Genomic DNA, 17666 nt, shown 5'->3' on the forward strand with positions numbered 1-17666 from the left:
TTCTCCAGTGCCCAAGTCATAGAGACAGCATCCAGGAAGTGATGGTACTCAAAATCAAAGCGTAAAAAACTAGAGTGAGGAAAAACTCAGCAGGGATGAAGCTGGAGTTGTTGGACGGCTGCCTTCTCCTACCTACAACGTCTTCCCTCAAGGCTAATACTTAGGTGGGCCTGCATTTATTGTAATAATGGAGGCTGTTTCCATCAAACTTTTGGGTAGCTACCTGCAACCTTCTACAGCTCAGTGGCCAGCAGTGACCTTGGGGCAGAACAGGCACAACTCTTGGTTTCCTGCCCACCACTGTTCATTCTTTCCTTGTAAAAGAAAAGGGATAGAAGTGCAAAGTACTACACAGAAGTCCTGGGAAGAATCACTGGGTGTGCAGAATGTTCAGTAAATAATTTTCAGGTGATTATACATGAGAGGCCATTGAGCTTCTCTTTGTCTTACTTGGAGTTACCACAGACTTTCACCCAATGAGGACACTGACCTAAGAGCAGGCACAGGCCGTGTCATCAGCCAGGGAGTACTATATTTGGTTTTCTAAAATTAAACCTATCTTTATAAGAGATATTTCTAGGATCAGATTTTCTATCCCGATATGGGCATTCTGTAATAACAACAGGTTTCCCCAATTACTGTTTACACCGTGAATCTAAAGCCCTTAATAATATTGTCCAGATACGTAGTTTTTCCATTTAGGAATAGCCATAAATTGGAGTTTTTTTACATGAGTAATTCTGCTGTCTGAGGAGCATCCTCTCCAGGCATGCTCCGCAATGTCTTATACCTCTCAACTTTGCTCATTTAGTTTCTCCAGTGTAGGATGCTTTTTCCTCCCTTCTCTTCAATTGGTTAAATGTTCATTACCTTTTTCATTTTTTGCATTATCCTCTTTTAGAAGCCTTTTTTGAACTCCCAGGTTGAGCTCTGTGCCTCTCTTTCAGTTTTCCATCATGCTCAATATCTTTATCTTGTTCTTTAGGCTCATTCAAATAAAATTATCTATTCTGAAGTTTCTTTTGTGGGTTTTTCCCCCTCATTAGATTCTAAAGTCCTCATGGGTTGGGATTGTCTTTACTCAGCATTTTTACCTCTAGATCTAGTAAAGTTCTTCATAAATGTAAGTTAAACCAAATTAAATGGGTAAAAGCTGGTTTTCAATAAGATGTAGTGAGAGTTCCATAAATCTATTGTAGCTTTGGAAGTAAGAATTGTTTCTGCTAAAGTATAACTGAAACAATGTCACCAAAAATTAAACCCCATAATGCAGCTGCCCCAGGAAAGGGATAGATTTAGTCTTATTGCTGATTTCTGATTCTAATTTGTTTTGAAACAGGTTGTTTTTTCAAGGTGTCTTAATTTGTCTAGCTGCAAAATAGCTGTGGACATTGTGTTCATTGAAATCTGTGGGGCTTGCTATTCTCACTGAGTCAGCATATTATGAATGCAGTTTATTATTTCCAAAATGTCGTGCATGCAGCTTAATCAGTGCAGAAGTGAAGACCAACAGCCTTGGAGCAGTTGTACTGATTTGACATTTTCCTGGAATCAACAAAGAGGATATATCTCCATGAGACAAGCTACTGGATTTCTCTCCCTCCCTATATTTCAAGTTATAAACACAGTTTCCCCATTGACATTTATTAGAAAGTAACACAAAGCAGATTGCTGGGTTTGTACTCTGCAGACATTTTTATATCAGGCACATTGCATGCTCTCTGTAAATCAGGCATGATGGCATCCTTGCAGGTTAAGCTCTCAAACCCTGTTCTACCATTTTAATAATTTCACTGACTTAACCTTTATGTGAATGAAGTATATAATTTCCTCAAACAATGCTTTGCTCCTCTGTGTTTGCCAAAAGAATGCTTCAGTTCAGAAATTTGGTCTGTGATCTGTCAGATGAGGATACAAAAAGTTTAACTTAAACACAAACACTAGGTCGCACAGGGACAGGATCCAGATGGTTTTGTATTTGATTACACCACCCTCCATCTCCCTGGCATCTATATCCTTTCTTCTATTTTCTGCCATCTGTCAATAAACCTGAGCGAAGAACTTAATCACATATGCTATCAACAGGTCAGTTTGATTTTTTTTTCTACCTTCTCTGTCACTGGGTGGTTAAAAAAGAGTATCTTATAAAGCAGTATCTAGTTTTACATCATAATTTATGTTTTTCCCAAGGCTAAGTAAGCCTTAAGATTAAGGCTGGGCCATTTGCTCATGTAATTCCAATATTTGAGACAAATCAAATGTTATATTTGATCTATTTTAATGAGTTAGAATGAAGTACGTTTTTCTTCCATTATTTGCTGTTAACATGAATAATAGATTTTGTTATTTATTAGTAATAAAATTGTAGATTTTATTATTACTTGATTAACATTGGAAATTTAGAATCAACCATAACAAGAAATTAACAATAGTATTTAAAGTGGTTTCAATGATATACCTTGAAGTCAGAATCACCTGATTTACTCCTGGCTCAGTTATGTACTAGTCATGTTGCCTCAGGCATGTTACTTAGCCTCATCTGTAAAGGAGGTAAAGGACTATGTAACTTGCAGGATTATTGTAGGATTAATGAGATAATTTTGTACAGCATTTAGCACAGTGCCAAATGAAGCCCTGTGTCAACAAATAGTGATCATTTTCATTATTAATATTTGTGCTACTATTAAAATATCTTTGAATACTAAAGAAAAGAGATAATGTAATAAAATGGAGTTTTAAAAAAACACTACATTATCATGCATTTTGAAATGTGATTCTCAGGTGGGTTCATAAAAATGTTTTTATTATAGACAGATATCACTCCATGAATACAATTCTCATTCACAAGTCAGGCCACTTATCTTATGTATCCTAAGTAAAAGAATGCATATTGCTTTTCTGTCATGCTTTTGACCAAGTGGGTCAAATTTATGTTATCAGCCTGGAACAAGGTTCAACAAGTTGCATCTGCAGACAAAATCTAACCTCCGCCCCCCGCCTGTTTTTGTGTGGCCTAAGAGCTAATAATCACGTGTGTATTTTTAAGTAGTGGGGAATTTTTTTCTATACCATTTTCTGATTCAGGAAAATTATATGAAATTCAAATTTCAGTGTCTATAAATAAAGTTTGATGGAACATAACCACACTCATTGATTTACATATTATCTATGGCAGCTTTTAATCAGCAGAATTGAGTATGACAGAGACTACATAACTTGCAAAGCCTGTCATCTGTCCCTTTACAGGAAAAGCTTACAGAAAAATTGACTCCTGACTTAGAAAAATAAAAATATATTTCTGGATGAGGCTTTCGGAGTTCAGCACTCTCAATTTAAAGATTAGCATTTTAGTTTCCTAGGGCTGCCATAACAAAGTACCACAGACTGGGTGACTCAAAGCAACAGAAATTTATTGCTGCATGCTTCTGGAGGCTAGAAGTCTGAAATCCTAGAAGTCTGAAATTAAGGTGTCAGCAGGGCCATGCTCCCTCTGAAACCTGTGAGAAAGAATCCTTCCTTGTCTCTTCCTAATTTCTGGTGGTTTGCATGTTCCCTGGCTTGCAGCTGTATAACTTCAGTCTCTGCCTTTCTTGTCCCATGGCATCCTCCCTGTGTGCCTCTGTCTTCAGGGGGCCATCTTCTTTTAGGGACACTAGTCTTATAGGATAATGGACCTGTCTACTCCAGTAGGACCATCTTATTCATTACATCTGCAAGAACCCTTTTCCAGGTAAGGTCACATTCTGAAGTACTAGAGGTTAAGATTTCAACATGTCTTTTTTTGGTAGAGGGGAAAGGAACACAAATGAACCTGTTACAATCAGGAAATTGGAGCCCTGACATATGAAGGAACTTATTCAAAGTCACAAAGAGAGTTAGTGGAAGAACCAAGACAAACCTGGGAAGCTGAATCTGTAGCTGATTGATGAATAATCTTTACACTACACCACATGCATCAAAGTGAATTAATCTGTTATATCTAATGTATATGCAATACTTAAGTTCATTGGGTCCTTTTTAGAATATATCTATTTAAGCATTAATAATGAAACACACTATTTAAAGTTGAGGACTGTAATTGGCTAAAATCCCCAGTACTATAATTTTTATTTATTTTATAGCAGAGAATAATAATTGTGATGAGGTGTATTTGTTCTATTTCAATTGTCAGCTAACCATTCTAAAAAACAGGGATGTGTTCATAATCTACATTATGTGGCAACAGTAATATTCTACTAAATTGTCAAAATTTATACTCTTATTCAGAAGTGACAGCCATACAAAACAATACTAAAGAGGAAAACCCAGCAATATAAATAGTAATTTAAGCACTTAAAAATAATATGATATACACCTACTATGTATGCACAAAAATTAAAATGTCTGATAACTCTACAATTTCATTTCTTTTCTCAATGGCTATCACTTTTATCAGCTATAGGAATTCAACTTTCAAGTTGTTTCTTTCTCAAAGTTGCTCTAAAAGTAGTATTCGTGGGTGGGTTTCCACCTCCACAGGTCTGTCACTGGTTGTATACAAGGAGGTAATAGAATTTTTCAGTGTTAAAATATGGATTGTGAAAAAGGATCCCTTCAAAACTAAAAGTGATAGAGACATGGCAGATAAAGAACGATATTGGTGTTACAGAAACAGGAAGAGGAGATGGGAAATTTTAACCAGGTCATATTTACTTGTAAATACCAAACTATATTCTTTACAGTATTTTTCAAGTGGTATTAGGTGTGTATATTATGGGGAAGCTCAGGCAGTTGGGACTAAAGAAAGCCACCCATGTGATTTAGCAATGTGGTTCTCTTCAGCTGAATCCAGGCTTTTTGGTTTAATGTTTTGGAAGATTCTTCTGCTTCCATCTGCCAGCACTAAGGCAATTGAGTATGTGGCTCAGTAACCCTAGAGAAAAAACATCCCTGAATGAACCTCCAGCAGTGACATTCATATATCCAAAAGCTAAAATAATCCCAAGATTCAGGGATCATGCTTTGAAGGAAAAAGCTGACAATAGCTTTGTTACTGCACAGAAAGTTCCAAGTTTACTGTGGCCAATAGGTAATTAATTGTCATAACCTACGCCTTTGAAGTAAATGAAGGAAGGAAAAATTACCCCATTTGACTGATAGAAAAACTGAGACAAGGGCAGCTAACTTGCTTGTGGTTACCCAGGGAATAGTTGGCTGAGACTCCAGGATTCTTGACTCCAAATTCATTGCCGTAACCACCAGACTGAAACCGGCCGCCAAAGGCTGTAATTTGGTCTTGAGGCTGTGGCTATAGTTTAGAACCACAATAGTGAGGGAAACACACTTTAAGGAGGACCTTGAAAATCTCTCAAAAGAATTATGCCTCTTTATCTATGTTTATGCAACGATTGGAATAAATGAGAGTTCCGTCCCAACCACATTTGTGGTTTTGGGTTAGGCTGGAATCCCTCTGAGGAAACTGGGAAGGTTTGTCTCATCCTTCAGCCCAAACTTTAAAACCAATGGTGTTGAATTTTTGATACACAAATCAATGCATTAACATCATGCTTTTACTTGGCAGAAGTCATATCATGGATTGCCATGGATATAGCAAGTTGGCCCAAAGAGGAGAGGACTGGAGACTTGGAAGCTAGGGGAGCATATTTTTTGGGGTCACATGGGTGATCTGGAACAGCTTGGAGGTGGGTGCTCTTCAGGGATCCGAACGAACATAGGCCTTGCATCAAGAACATCTTCAGTATCTCTAGGACACAGGCAGGAGAAGCATGGTAAGAGAGAGTGGTAGAAGTAGGGTCTGACTGTGGGTACCAGGTTGAAGTCCTACAGGGCAAGCCTCAGGCATCACAGAGATTGAGCTGTACATCTTTATGGTTGAGGCAAAAAAAAAATAAAAAAAAAATTGGATTCAGTAGCAGCATTCAAGCAATTCTTGGAAAGGTAAAGCAACAGTCTTACTCCATTGAAACAAGGGTACCAAGTAATAATCATTATATTTATTATAATATCATACTACAGCTACACTTTATTGAGTACCTGCTATGAGCTGGATGTTATACTATCTCTTTATATAGATCTCATTTACTCCTTACTACAATCCAACAATGTAGGTTTTAATTTTCACATTTTATAGATGTGGAAATTGAGACTCAGAGAAGTTGGCTGACTTACCTAAAGTCACAGTGATATATCAAATGGAGACACGATTTGAACCCAGGACTCTAGTTCTGTTGTCCATGCTTTATGCTTATCCTTCCTGGGCTAGGGGAGACCACAGGGCCTCGGTTCATAGGCATAAGACAAGAGCCCAGTTTCCAGATCTGGGGTACAAGGATGATGCATACACTGGGAAAACTTTTAAGATTTCTTTCAAGAACAAGGGTCCTAGAGATTCGGCCTTGGCTGTGTCTGTAAGTAAGAATGTAATGGCTCTAGAGTGGGAAATTAAAGTTGCTAAGCAGGTCCTTATCCACATTTAATTTCACCCTTCCTCACAATGACAGCTTTTTTCTCACTTGCTAGTGGTTAAGTGCATGGACCTGAAGTCATATGAACTTGGTTGGAAATGCTGTTTCATACCCTTACTAGCTGTGTGGTCATAGGTAAGTTACTTAACCTCTCTGAGCCCTAGCTTTCTCATTTGCAGGGCTGGTATCTCACAGGATTGTTGTGAAGAGTCAGTGAGGACCTGTGTTGACATGTTTATCCTAGGGACAGGTTGTCAGCTCAACCTTAGTTGTACATTGGAATCACTTGGAGACCTTAAAAACCCTTGCTGCCAGGCACATTCCAGATCAATTTATTCAGAATCCCTAGGAATGGGACCCAGACCTCAGTATTTGTTTAAAGTTCCCTTTGTCATCTGATGTACAGTCAAGGCTGGAGATCAACACTTAAGTGCTATGAATAATATTTTTCTCTTGTTTAGGTGAAAGGTAATTTTCTTCCTCAGTCCAGCAAAGAATTGGTGAAATTCCTGAGTAAAAATAACTATTGCCAAGCCTTAACCATAAAAAGAGTATTTTTCTATTTATAAATAGTGAACTAGCTTTTCATATTTACTCTCTCAGAAGTTTAGAGTTTCTACATTTCCTTTGCTTTTTAAGTTTTCAACTTAGCTGTTGAGTTCAACAGTGAACAGGAATGAGAAACCAAGGCCATATTTTTAGGCGGGGAATATACCTTCAAAATAGATCATCTTCTATCTCTTCCCTCCCCTGAAATCCCACTAACATGTAGGCATTTTCCCCCTTGGTGAGCTCCTGTGTTGCAGAGGGGTCTGTGACTGAGTGGTTTCTGATAGTACCTCTGGGATTTGGAAAGCTAGAGGGATGTCCAACCAGAGAGCTGGGTCAGGGGCTGGCTGGGAGTGGGAGGCTAGGATTGAGCTGCCTTTCTGGGGTAGAGGATTGTGGGGAAAGCTAGTAGGAAGATGAGAAACCAGTGCCTATGGGAGCCCTGAGAGTTCAGAACTGAGATCCCAGATGCCAATGCTGAGCCCAATGAACACGTGTGGGATTGTGAATCTGGGAGAACTAAAGGGGAAGTGGGTTGAATCTGGAGCTTGAAAACAAGTAAAGAGGATACAGAATGATTGTTTCAGAGACTGCTGTGTGTCCACCACTTAACTTTGTGAGTGTCAGCATTTTATTTCGTGTATCTGTGGTTTATTCATTATTTCACTATCGTATGGTTTTTCACTTTGTAAACATACCAGAATTTATTCAACCATCCTACCATTAATGAACACTTGGTTTGTTTCCAGTTTCTATTGTCTATGCACTATGTGGCTATGAACATTCCAAACCATGTATCCTGGTGTGTGTGTGAGTGTCTTTACAATGATGTGGTAGGCCAAATAATATCCTTCTAAAACCATTTAAGTCCTAACCCCCTGAGTCTGTGGACATATTGTTTTACATGGCCAAAAATGAATGTGCAGATGTGATTAAAGTTAAGGATCTTAAGAGAAGGAGGTTATCCTGGATTACCCAGGTGGGCCAAAACTAATCACCCAAGTACTTAAAAGCAGAAGATGGAGGCAAAAGAATTGATCAGAGAGATGCAATTCGAGAACTTCTCAACCTGTCCTTGCTGTCTTTGAAGATGGAAGAGGGGAGCCAAAAGCAGAAGAATCTGGAGGCCTCTGAAATCAAGAACAGCCCTCATGTTACGGTGAACAAACAGGGAACTCTGTCCTACAACCCCAAAGAACAGAATTGTGCCAGCAACGCAAAAGAACAGGGAACAGATTCTCTCCTAGAGCCTCCAGGAAGGAATGCAGTCTGCTAACACCTTCCTGTTGTTCCAGGGAGACCCATACAGACATATGGCCTGCAGAATTGTAAGATAATAAATTTGTGTTGTTTCAAGCCAGCAGGTTTGTGGTAATTTGTTATGGCAGCAATAGAAAGCAAACAGATATATAACTAAGAGTGGAATTACTGGGTTGTGAATTCTTGTTTTCAGCTTTATGAGCTAATGACACACTGATTTCCAAAGGCAATTAGTGCTCCCACAAGCATTCAATGGAGTGTTTCTTTTATTCCATAACTTCACAAACACTTGGTATATTCAACTCTAACATTTTTGCCAATCTTGTGGGTATGAGCTGGTTTTAATTTTTATCTTCCTTGTTACTGATGAAACTTTTCATATACCTTTGGACTATATATTTTGTTTTCAGTGAAACGCCTGCTTTGTCTTTTGCCTGTTTTTAATTCTATATTTGTTTGACTTTTATATTTTTTCTTGAAATTCTTTATAGGGTTTATAGTGTTCCAGTCTTCTGTTACTCCTTCAAGTCTGTGGTTGTTTTTTCACTTCCTTTCTGGTATGTGTGGTAACCATGGGAGTGCACTGTTCAGAGAGAACCTACTGTAAGGAAAGCAATTAGTTGACATCCTTCATTAGCCACACCTTTGGGTCACATGCTACTGGTCAAACCTGAGCATGGTGGAGGTACTGAAGCCTGCCCAGGGCTTTCTCAGTGTGGCACTGCAGGCTGAGGCTCTTCCTATCCAATCCTTCTTCTCGCCCTTCTCTTTTCCTAGGTGTCAGGCCTGAATCATATTCTCAGACTCTCCCCCACACTGCTGCTCCTTCTTGCCTTTGTTCTTTGCAGGTGCTGTCCCCAGCAAATCTCTTGCACCTTTAATTCCACCTTGTCATCTACCTCCTGGGGAACCCAGACTAGCAGAGTGTTTTTTGATAAATGTAATTCTACTCTTCCTCCTCTCTTACCTCCTCTTTCTCTCTTTATTTCTTCTTATGGAAATTTTAAAACATATACAAAAGAAAAGAGAGTTGTAAAATAACTTCCACATACTCATTGCCCAGTTTCAGTAGTTATCAACATGTTTTCCAATCTCATGTCATGTATTTCCCTCCACTTTTTTTTTTCCTGGAATATCTTAAAGCAAGTTCTGCATCATATTATTGCACTACGACATACTTCACTATGTATCTCTAATACAGTCTTTCTTAAAAAAAAACAAAATCACATAATACCATGATTTTATCTAATAAAATTAATGATTCCTTAATGTCATCTAATATTCAATATGTGTTCAAATTTCTGTGGTCGAACAGAAATGTTTTATTTTAATGTAGCTGGGAAATCAGCTTTTTCTTCTATGGCTTACACTTTCTACATCTTGTTCAGGAACATGTGTTCAACAAAATATTCTCCTATATTGCCTTCTAATTTTTTTACTCTTTTGCTTTTGCACAGTTAAGACTTGAATCATATTGAGTTAGTTTTTGTGTATGATATGAAGTAGGGTTCAGTCTTTTTCCATATGCCCAATTTTACCAGTTGTCCAAACACCATTTATTGAATAGTCACTTTTTAAAAAATTATTTTTATTTCACTTTAAGTTCTGGGATACATGTGCAGAATGTGCAGGTTTGTTATGTAGATATACATATGCCATGGTGGTTTGCTGCACCTATCAACCTGTCATCTAGGTTTTAAGACCCGCATGCATTAGGTATTTCTCCTAATGCTCTGCCTCCCCTTGCCTCCCTCCCCCTGACAGGCCCCAGTGTGTGATGTTCCCCCCCATGTGTCCATGTGATCTCATTGTTCAACTCCCACTTATGAGTGAGAGCATGCGGTGTTTGGTTTTCTGTTCCTGTATTAGTTTGCTAAGAATGATGGTTTCCAGCTTCATCCATGTCCCTACAAAAGACATGAACTCATTTTTTATGGCTCCATAGTGTTCCATGGTATATATGTCCCATGTTTTCTTTATCTAGTCTGTCATTGATGGTCATTTGGGTTGGTTCCAAGTCTTTGCTATTGTAAATAGTGCTGCAGTGAACATGTGTGTATATGTGTGTTTATAGTAGAATGATTTATAATCCTTTGGGTATATACCCAGTAATGGGATTGCTGGGTCAAATGGCATTACTGGTTCTAGATCCTTGAGGAATCGCCACAGCGTCTGCCACAATGGTTGAACTAATTTATACTCCCAGCAACAGTGTAAAAGCACTGTGATTGCTCCACAGCCTCGCCAGCATCTGTTGTTTGCTGACTTTTTTTTTTTTTTTTTTTTGAGATGGAGTTTTGCTCTTGTTGCCTAGGCTGGAGTGCAATGGCATGATCTTGGCTCACCGCAACCTCCACCTCCCGGATTCAAGCCATTCTCCTGCCTCAGCCTCCCGAGTAGCTGGGATTACAGGCATGCCCCACCACGCCCAACTAATTTTTGTATTTTTCGTAAAGATGGGGTTTCTCCATATTGGTCAGGGTAGTCTTGAACTCCCGACCTCAGGTGATCTGCCCACCTCGGCCTCCCAAAGTGCTGGGATTACAGGCATGAGGCACCGCGCCTGGCCCCCGACTTTTTAATAATCGCCATTGAATAGTCAGTTCTAGTCCCAAGATATACAATGTTACTTTTGCCATATAAAAGTCAATTGTTTTGTGGGTCTTTCTCTCTTCTCTATTTTATTCCTTTGGTCTAATTTATTTCTGGTTAGTACCACACTATCCTAGTCAATACAATGTATAACAAGTCCTTACATCTGGTAGGGCAAATCTTACCTTATCCTTTCTCTCAATTATGGTCTTATTTTTATTGAATATTTGTCATCTTATATAAAACTTAAAATCAATTTGTTGAATTCCTGGAAGCAATTTATTAATATTTTGATTGAAATTGCACTGAATTTAAGAACAACTTGGGAAAGCATTGATATCTTAACGATTTGGAGTCTTTCCAATCCTAAATATGATATAGCCATCTATTAGGTGCAAATGTCTTTCAATAAACCTTTATGGACTTCCCAGAGATCTTGCATGTCTTTTGAGAAGTAGGAAAGAATAGTGATGAGGAGTACAGGATCTGGCACCAGACTACCTGGGTGTGAATCCTGCTATTTACTGGGTGTGTAAACTTATGTAACCTCTCTGTGCCTCAATTTCTTCATCTTTAAAATGGAGATAATTATACTACTTTAAAGGGCTATTGTAAATAGTAAATAGTAAATTAATATATATGATATATTTTGAAAGAGGTCTGAGAAGTAGTTAAGAATCATGTAAATGTTTACAGCTAGTATTATTTCTTCCTAGCTTCCTTTCACTTGTTCTATTTCAAATAAGATAGGATTTTTTTTGTAATTACATTTTTCTATTTCTGATACATACATGTAACTAATTTTTATATATTGGTTTTAAACTTAATTCTGTTGTGGTCAGATTCCATTTGTTCAAAATTTCTTGAGAATTGCTGCATTTGGTCAGTTTTCATAAATATTCCATGAATTCTATTAAATAATGTGTATTCTTCAGGTATTGAATATGGATTTCCTTAGATGTTTATTAAATTGAGCTTATGAATTGTGTTGTTCAGCTCTTCTGTGGCACTATATTTAAACTGTGTGGGTTTCAGTAGATCATTGGATGAAATTGAGATAGTAAGATAGAAATCTCTAGACAATTTTAAAATTTCTAAATACACATTGGAAATTATATATACAATAACAATGTGTTTTCTTAGTTTAAATAAAGCATAAGGGGTTTTTGCTTTTTACTGGGATTGGATTAAGTTATTATATTCAGAGTGGTACTTACATACATTTTTATTTTTAAAATGCAATTATTGGACGATAACATGCCACTATATTTGTACTAATTTTTAAAAAATCTCTTTGACCTATCAAGAATTGAGAGAAATGTGTTGAAATCTCTCACTATGAGAAAGGATTTGACCATTTATGTCTGTATTCTATCAACTTTTGATTTATATCATTTGAAGCTATTTTATTAGTTATATGCAATTTTAGAATTGTTGGATCTTCCTGGGGAGTTGAAATCTTTGTCATTATGTTGGGACACACTCTAGCCACAAGAATGGATTTTGTCTCAAGGTCTATCTCATCTTCTGCTGTTATTATAGCCATCTCAGATCTATTTTTATTAGTATTTGCATGGTTAGTTTTTTTCTGTCCTTTTATTCTCAACTATCTCATGTCCTTAGATATATTTGAGGGGAACTGCTTATAATCAACAGTAGGTTTTACTTTTCATCCAGTCTGAAACTCTTATTTTTTAATTGGCAAGTTTAATATAGTCCCACTTACTGTGATGTCTGATATATTTGGCCTTTTTTTTTACCATCTTTCTTTCTTCTATTTGATTCACATTTCCTCTGATTCTTCTATGTATCATCTTGCCTTTTGGGGGGCTTGGTGGGTATTTTGTTTGTTTGTTTATTCCATTTTTCCCTCTATTAGTTTTTAAGTATTCATTTCATTTCTGTTTTAGTGATCACCCTTGAAATTTTGCAAGTGAGCTTAACAAAATTAGTAAGCAATACCAATAGTTTTTCACTGGGAAAATACACAGACCCTTAATATGCTTTAATTCTAATCACTCTTTCTTCCATCTTCAGTATTTTGTCTCTTCTAAGACATCAGGTTTGAGATTATCACTATTTTATGCAAATAATGTTGTTTAGATTTACCTCCAGTTTAGACATTTCTTTGCTCACTTTTCCTCTTGTGTCTCTCAGGTTGTCCTTCTGAAATAAGTTTCTCTCTCTCCTCTGAAAGTGCATTTAGTAAAGATCTTTTAGTTATGAACTCAACTTTTGTTTGCCAAAAATGTGTTTATATTGCCTTTGTTCTTGAAATACAGTTGTGCTGAGAGTATAAGTTGGCAGTGATTTTCTGTCAGCACTTTGACAATATTATTTCATTGTTTTCTAGTTTCCCTTATTGCTATGAAGAGCCTACCTGTGATTTATGGATCATTTTCTTTCCTGTTGCTTTCAAATTTTCCCTTTGTCTTGGGTGTTCTACGGTTTCACTAAAACCTATCCAGGTGTGGATTTCTTTTTTATTTTGCTTTTTATTTTAATGTGCTTCCTGTGTTTGTGAGTTCATGTTTTCTCAATTCTGGAAAATTCTGAGCCTTGATTTTGCACGCTGGCTTTCCCCATACTTCTGGGGTTTGCTGCGGTACACCTCTGCAGGTATGGACATCTGCCAAGTTTTCTGAGACATCCACAATAATGCAACTAATCACAACTGCAGGGCCTCTACTAGATCATATGGTACCTTTGTGCATTAGAAAAAAAGGTGCCCCCTTCAAGGATGGGAACATTTGGTTCAGTGGGCAGAAAGCATAGCTTAGAGAGCAGGGATCAGGGTTGGGTTTTAGTTTCCTGTTGCACCACTAACTGGATTCCTTTTTGGTGGGCACACCTAGCACAACCATTTGCCCCACCTCTGAAATGACAAAACCTGTGGTGGCTGTGGGACACTCAGCACTGTGTTAAGATCAGAGGCACAGGGAGTAGCCCCAAAGATTGCAGAAGTCTTCACGTTGTGCATTAGGGAAAGATCTCTTGATTACAGGCTGGTGTCTTCAACAATAGTTGTGCACAGACACTCTACCCATTATTGGGGCACCTTCCAACACTGAGACAAGTTATGGATACTGTCTCCTAGGAATTGCATGGCTCCTATGCACAGATTTAACATTTGTTTCCTTATACTTGCACTCTTTCTCAGAGAAGCTTATAGAAAAACAAATTAATTGGTCATTTTTAATATTGAAAAACACCAGTGTGACTTCAAAAATTCAGATCAGTAAAGAAATTAAAAGACCATACACCAGGGATGTTCAGCCTTTTTTCATGATATAAAATGCATTTTCCGAGCATTTCTCATCTTCCAAGTGAGTGCATAGATCAAACACAGAAAAAAGAGAGTATTGAGATTTAGTTTTAACTGAGCACTCACACTGTGCTCAGGACTGGGCTGGCACTGAGCACTCACACTGTGCTCAGGACTGGGCTGGCACTGAGTACTACACTTCAAAGGTACAAGAGGAATATTAGCAAAACACCACCCTGGCAGTCCCTGGGCCCTGCAGCCTGGAGAGTTGCAGGCCACTGAATCATGCATCCCATCCTCTAATTTCACTTGGGATTCATCGGCCTAAGTAACCTAATTGAGTGTCATAATTGATTTGGGAGACTCATTTCCTTCCCTGGAAATCATTAAAGGTGGCCGCGGCATGCTTAAAACAGCACTTTTTCTAATGGAATCCCCTGGACTCGTTCATGAGGAAGAAAGACCCTGTCAGCAGGTGGCTTCTCAGTCCTGCCGGTCCATGACCTGCCCAGACCTGCCCTCTGCACAAAGGTTGCTAGTGGCTCCTCAGGCCTCCCTACCAGGCGCCTTTCAGAGTACACAAAAAGGGCATACTGCCATTCCTAATGGAGGCAGCCACCCTGGGCAAAGGGCTGGCCACTGGCGTTGTCGTGGTCATCACCCCAATTAGCAAGACACACTCTGTGCCACTGAAGAATTTTTAGCAGGAAATTCTTTTGTGAGTGACTCAACTTCCCTGCATGAAATACCTAGATATTGTGACTTCTTTTTCGAAGCCAATGTTAAATTCCTAATTAAACTCTTACCTTTGAGGTTTTCCAACCGAGAAAACCCACTAGAGGTGGCCCTAAGGAATCTGCAATTCCTTCTGTTGGATTTCACCAGTGAGAGGTGAAACTGGGAACAGCCACACTGCTGAGAATACCTTTGGCGTCACAGGAGGTGGTTCTCTTTTCCCTTGATTTTAATCCCTCTTTTACTTAGGATGGAAATAGCCTAAACCCAAATCTGAAAGAGTGATATCAAGTGTGGATAAAAATGCTGAAGTGTAGGGTCACAAATGGAAAGCTGTCTGAGGTTTAATTTTGTGAAATTCATTGATCCCCGAAAGCACTTTATCCTTAAACATGCATCTGTGTCTACAATAGAAACTGCCACTTGAAATACACCTCCTACAAGTGTAAGCCACCCTCAATTTTGAATCATCTCCATAATCCTGAGATAGTCTCAAGTCTACAGATAGCATCTCAAAAATCATCTAACAAAAAACTGTTCTTGATGAGGTAGGAGATTCCTTTGCCTATTCCTTGGCTTAATTGTTCTCACTGTTTCAAAGTGTCCAACTTAAATTTTCTTACTGCCACTTAAATTTTTTGTCTCTATGGAAATGAATAATAGATGCTGCATATTTTAAAGGGCTTATGACAATATTTCTCAGGGTACATAATCACAATTTTATACTATAGACTGCACATTTTAACAGTCACAGTTACAGACAGATGTATAAATTGACCTAACCTATAAATAAGCCCAACTTATTTTGTATACATATATGTGTGTGTGTGTATATATATATATATATTTAACATTATATTTTTTAACATGCACTCTTCAACTGGGCTATATCAGCCCCAACAGTTGGAGAGTGTATATGCTAAAACTGCTAGCCTGTGGCATTCTTCTTCATTCTCATTTGCAGACATTTTGGGATTCAGAGATTATTTTTATCACTTCATCTTTTACCACTAAATAAATAAATGTAGATGATTTTGTTGTACCAAGACAGTTTTCCAAACACTGATTTTGAATTTAGATGGAAGAAGCCTGATATATTTTTTTTTTACTAGGTCCTAAACTGACTCTGGGGACTAAAGAAAAAAAGTATAACTTATCATGGAAGTTGCTTAAGTGCAAAATTAATTAGGTCAGGGGAGGATTGGATATGGAGATTAAACTGTCATGCTTGGATCTGGATGGTCAGTGACAAACCAGGTGGGCTGCCAAGGAGGCTGGGGTAGGGTGGGAGTTAATGTCTTCTGCATATCAGAGGCTGCAAGATGGAAGCCAGCTGAGGCAGTGATGTTCAGGCAAGGAAGTAAGCTCAAAGAGACAAGCAGTGAGGAGAGAATGCTCAGGCAGTAGGCATGAGGACTCCAACTAAGAATTTGGAGACTTGTGGGTGTGGCCAACCAAAAGCCAGAAACGGACACCAGAGAGATCAGGCAGCATCTTGTGTGTGCAGCAGATGCTGTCACCAACAGCAAAAAAACGGAATTTAATTTTGAGCTCGGAATTTGGGTGGAGGGAATCTTTACATTCCTCCTGCCCAGGGCAAGAGCCTGTTTCTGAGGTCAGACTGGACTGAGCCTATGGCGGCATGGGAACAAAAGGACATGCTCCCCATTCCTTACTGGATGATTCTATTAGATCCTGTGAAGAATCTGTTGTGGAAATCTGACCCAAAGTTTCTGTCATCAAGATTAATGGCTTCTTCCTACATAGCCAGTTCCATTTTCACTTTTCATTATTATAATAAAAGTTGTATCTCTAGTCTTTTGTTTTATAATCACTAATTATCAAAATATTCTAGTTTATAAGTTAGCTTTATATTCATTATGGAAATGACAAAATGGAAAAGAAGTAACTTGTTCAAAGCCACAGGCAACTAGTCATAAGACAAACAGGGTGAGAAAAATCAAATCAGGACCCTCAACACCTGCTGTAATAAAGGGGTATGGGGACAGTTTTGGGAGCGATGGGTTTGTTCATTATCATGATAATGGTGTGAGTTCACAAGTGTGGATAGATGTCAAAACTTTTTGGACTGTACAATTTAAGTATTTGCAATTGAGGCTGGGTGCAGTGGCTCACACGTGTAATGCCAGTACTTTGGGAGGCCGAGGCAGGCGGATCACAAGGTCAAGAGATCGAGACCTGGCCAACATGGTAAAACCCCATCTCTACTAAAAATACAAAAAAAAAAAAAAAGTATTTGCAATTGATTTTATGTCAAATATACTTTAGTAGAGCTGTTCAAAAAAAATGAAATAACTGATGGTTCCAATAGCTGATCAATGTAAGTGGAAATAAGTTGCAAAGTTTGCACAACCACACAACAATGACAATGGAAGTCTATGGTACTTGATGCCTTTCTATTTTCTCTGTCAAGACTCCTCTAACTTCTGCTTCCTTCACTACCTAGCCCAGACCCTGAGATGAAACATTTTAAACATTTTAGTCTCTGGTACCCTTAATCTCTGGTACCTCTGCTCTCACTGCGGCAGAAACTTGAATAAGCGGTAAGGGTTAACTTGTACAAAATTAACCCCCTGCTGGCTGGCCTCCCTGAAAAGAAGTTGGCTTCCTGCAAAGCTTCATGGAAACAGACTAGGCTCTAAGTGCTTAGAGCAATCAATCATTTCTGGTCAACTACTGGCCTGGAGCCTGGCCTCTCCCTATACTGCAAAGAGAGGGGACGGTGCTTCACAATAATGAACACTACTATGGTGAATGCTGCAGAGAGCTTGCAACATCGT

Source organism: Pongo abelii, chromosome 6 (genome assembly GCF_028885655.2).
Source record: "Pongo abelii isolate AG06213 chromosome 6, NHGRI_mPonAbe1-v2.0_pri, whole genome shotgun sequence".
Taxonomy (NCBI): Eukaryota; Metazoa; Chordata; class Mammalia; order Primates; family Hominidae; genus Pongo; species Pongo abelii.